This window comes from Triticum aestivum, chromosome 6D (assembly GCF_018294505.1).
Source record: "Triticum aestivum cultivar Chinese Spring chromosome 6D, IWGSC CS RefSeq v2.1, whole genome shotgun sequence".
Classification (NCBI taxonomy): domain Eukaryota; kingdom Viridiplantae; phylum Streptophyta; class Magnoliopsida; order Poales; family Poaceae; genus Triticum; species Triticum aestivum.
In genome coordinates, this window is record NC_057811.1 from 439,724,184 (window position 1) to 439,729,039 (window position 4,856).

A 4,856-nucleotide genomic window follows, 5' to 3' on the forward strand; every position below is an offset into this window, starting at 1 on the left:
TCCAAATGCAAAAGAAATCCTTTTATAAGAATAAAGCTCTTAGAACACACTTCTTGCAAATTTAAAACCACTGATAAATAATTTTTTTTATCATAGAGAGTACTCAAGTCCAACAATACTCTTTGAAGGTTTTTTTTTCCACTTGAAGTAAAAATTCACAATAACAAAAGGGTAAATCTTGACAAATGGAAAAGTTTTATTTCCTGGCAACATTTTAATAAATAAAACAAGGCCAAAATTTTGGGGTGCCACAATGTCCTGGAGATTCTTCGTCTTCTCGCCCGCCCGAGCCGCGGTGGTTGTCTTGCTGCCCATCCTCATTTCTTGCCCGACCCCCATGGACGACTTCATAGTCATCTTCATCACCTTGCCACCGATAGCCATCCATGAAACCACGCAAGAGCAGGTGGTCCCGCACCTGCCCGGAATCCTGGTCCGCAATAAGGCTCTTCAGCTTGCATCTTCGACACGGACATCTTATCTCCGTCTCGTTCTTTTCAAGCATCTCGGCCTTCGCGGAGCTCAAAAACCTATTCACGATGCCTTCGGTCATCGTGCGGACCATGGTCACCTGCGGGGTAGAGCAAAACGATATTTTAGAACCAAGAAAAAATTTGGCATGACTTTCCCTAAAAATAGGGCCAAAAAGAATGCATAGTGCCAAAATTCTCGCCGAAACGGAAATGAATCAACATTCCGGCAAATATTGGCAACTATCGCATTTCAAATACCGGTACCTGCAAACACAAACATATATGCAACACCACAAATATATGCAACACCACAAACATACATAGATCTAGCTAGGACATAAAAAGTGCATGTGCACGTTGTTGGAGGGAGAACAACATAAAGATAGCTTCCCCCTTACTTACCTATCAAAAAAAGGGGCTTTAACCACGTAATTTGGATTAATTTATGGTGCAAATGAGGTGAGGAGGAGGAGGCAGCCGAGACAAGCTTGGAGGAGGGAGGAGAGAATGAAGTGGGGAAAGTGAGTGGGTAGGTGTGGCTGTCCAAAATATCTAGCTCGTCCCAGGTTACTAATGGCGCACCACCACATAATGCGCCATTAGTAACCCTGGTTACTAATGGCGCACCTGCTGGTGGTGCGCCATTAGTAGTTTTGCAAAAAAACACTAATGACGCACGGGGGAGCAATGCGTCATTACTAGCTTAAACTAGTAATGGCGCACTGCCTCAGGTGCGCCATTAGTAGTTTTGCAAAAAAGTAAAAAATAAAAAAAAAAATTGTAGTGGCGCACTATGTTGCTGGTGCGCCATTACTAGTTACAACTAGTAATGGCGCACTATGTCCTGGTGCGCCATTAGTATGTCTGGCAAAATAAAAAAAATTGTTACTAATGGCGCACCGCGTGTCTGGTGCGCCATTAGTGTATTTCACACTAATGGCGCACCAGCACACAGTGCGCCACTGCTACATAGCAATGGCGCACCACATGTCTGGTGCGCCATTCCATCTATAGCCCTTTTCCTAGTAGATCTCCTGATTCATCATACTGGAGCATGCAGATGAACCTGTCTCCTAATCGTGGGCTGCGCTTCTCATTGCTGCCCCCTAGTACTTCTCTGGGATCATTAACAATTTTGCTCCAATCTTTCACTATTAAGCATTCATCGCTTTTAGAAATCCTGAACTCATGTGCAATGTAGGATATCTTGGTCGTAAGCTAACCATTGACATGTGACCTTTAGTCTCGATCCATTGAGGCACAACTGTCATCGGGAGTCCCTGTTGAAGAACATCGTATAGTAATTAATATACTTAGCAATGAAAGTTTAGCAAAAAAATAATGTATGCAAAAGATGCACTGAGGACAAATAGTAAAAATCTTACCATCTTTCGTAAATAGATGTGACCGTAGTTCAATACGATCACTATTGGTCGCACTTTTTGAGTACTAACATTTCTAAGTGCAGGAAGAAAATTTGTCTTGACAGTATGAAGATCCTCAAGCCATGAAACATAATGACTTATCTCCTCGCAGTTTAGTTCAGCTCCGGGACAGTAGTAGGTCCTGTCTACCAAGCGCCGGACATGTTTGCTTGAATGGAAATAAGTTGTCAATAGAAATTAGTTGTCAACTATATTTGAATAAACAATATCAAAGACATAAATATGGTTGAGAAACTCACATAATGGTAGAACTGGAGGCGTCTGCACATCGACCCAGATGTCTCTATTACCTTCAATATCATCTTCCGGACGAATATCAAAGGTGATAACCATATCAGCTCAAATGCATAAGCCTTGCATAGTGCTTGCCAAGTTTTGCATTCAAAATAGGTGTACGTGTCTGCATTGTATAATTTGACGTTGAAAGTATAACCATGCTCGGTCTTCAGGTAAACTCTCTTTACCTCCATAGTTTCCATAGCACTGAAACCTATCTTATCCAAGACAAAAATTCTTGCATGGCAGGGGATGCGCTAGTAGAATAGTGCAAATTTAAAATTATAAGTTGAAGCAAATGAAGCATATATAAGTCATGCTTAATTACAAAAAAAGACTTGTCGTTGTGACTTACTGTATCCACTTCGAAGGTCTCATCCAGCTTGATGCTGAAGCGCCTATCATCAACAAGTAAATTTCTGTCGCAGAGGCCGCACTGGTCTTCACAGTATTCGCACTTAATGAAATCTTTTTCGTCGTCAGACGACATTTCCTATGTTCATATAGGTGAAACATTAAACACTTACTAGTTTTATCAATTCAACTACTTCTACTAATTCAACTAGTTCTATTAATCAACTAATTCAACTAAGCATTTAATAAAAATAAACTTGTTCTATTTGTTGGGGACGTAGTAATTTCAAAAAAATCCTACGCACACGCAAGATCATGGTGATGCATAGCAACGAGAGGGGAGAGTGTCTCCACGTACCCTCGTAGACCGAAAGCGGAAGCGTTATGACAACGCGGTTGATGTAGTCGTACGTCTTCACGATCCGACCGATCCAAGTACCGAACGCACGACACCTCCGAGTTCAGCACACGTTCAGCTCGATGACGTCCCACGAACTCCAATCCAGCAGAGCTTTGCAGGAGAGTTTCGTCAGCACGACGGTGTGATGACGGTGTTGATGATGCTACCGACGCAGGGCTTCGCCTAAGCACCGCTACGATATTACCGAGGTGGAATATGGTGGAGGGGGGCACCGCACACGGCTAAGAGATCAATGATCAATTGTTGTGTCTATGGGGTGCCCCCCTCCCCCGTATATCAAGGATTGGAGGAGGGGGAGGGCCGGCCCTCTCGATGGCGCGCCCTAGGGGAGTCCTACTCCCACCGGGAGTAGGATTCCCCCTTTCCTAGTAGAACTAGGAGCCCTTCCAAGTAGTAGGAGTAGGAGAGAAGGAAAGGGAAAAGAGAAGAGAAGGAAGGAGGGGGCGGCGCCCCTCCCCCTGGTACAATTCGTACTAAGCCTTAGGGGGGCGCGCAGCCTCCCCTCTCTCTTTCCCCTAAAGCCCAATAAGGCCCCCGGCGAATTCCCGTAACTCTCCGGTACTCCGAAAAATACCCGAATCACTCGGAACCTTTCCGATGTCCGAATATATTCGTCCAATATATCGATCTTTACGTCTCGACCATTTCCAGACTCCTCGTCATGTCCCCGATCTCATCCGGGACTCCGAACTACCTTCGGTACATCAAAACACATAAACTCATAATGCCGATCGTCACCGAACTTTAAGCGTGCGGACCCTACGGGTTCGAGAACTATGTAGACATGACCGAGACACATCTCCGCTCAATAACCAATAGCGGAACCTGGATGCTCATATTGGCTCCCACATATTCTACGAAGATTTTTATCGGTCAAACCGCATAACAACATACGTTGTTCCCTTTGTCATCGGTATGTTACTTGCCCGAGATTCGATCGTCGGTATCTCAATACCTAGTTTAATCTCGTTATCGGCAAGTCTCTTTACTCGTTACGCAATGCATCATCCCGCAACTAACTCATTAGTCACATTGCTTGCAAGGCTTATAGTGATGTGCATTACCGAGAGGGCCCAGAGATACCTCTCCAACAATCGGAGTGACAAATCCTAATCTCGAAATACGCCAACTCAACAAGTACCTTCGGAGACACCTGTAGAGCACTTTTTAATCACCCAGTTACGTTGTGACGTTTGGTAGCACACAAAGTGTTCCTCCGGTAAACGGGAGTGGCATAATCTCATAGTCATAGGAACATGTATAAGTCATGAAGAAAGCAATAGCAACATACTAAACGATCAAGTGCTAAGCTAATGGAATGGGTCAAGTCAATCACATCGTTCTCCTAATGATGCGATCCCGTTAATCAAATGACAACTCATGTCCATGGCTAGGATACTCAACCATCTTTGATCAACGAGCTAGTCAAGTAGAGGCATACTAGTGATACTATGTTTGTCTATCTATTCACACATGTATTATGTTTCAGGTTAATTCAATTCTAGCATGAATAATAAACATTTATCATGATATAAGGAAATAAATAATAACTTTATTATTGCCTCTAGGGCATATTTCCTTCATTCTCCCACTTGCACTAGAGTCAATAATCTAGATCACATCGCCATGTGATTTAACATCAATAGTTCACATCACCATGTGATTAACACCCATAGTTCACATCGTCATGTGACCGACACCCAAAGGGTTTACTAGAGTCGGCAATCTAGTTCACATTGCCATGTGATTAACACCCAAAGAGTACAAAGGTGTGATCATGTTTTGCTTGTGAGAGAAGTTTAGTCAACGGGTCTTCCAAATTCAGATCCGTATGTATTTTGCAAATGTCTATGTCAACAATGCTCTGCACGGAGCTACTCTAAATGA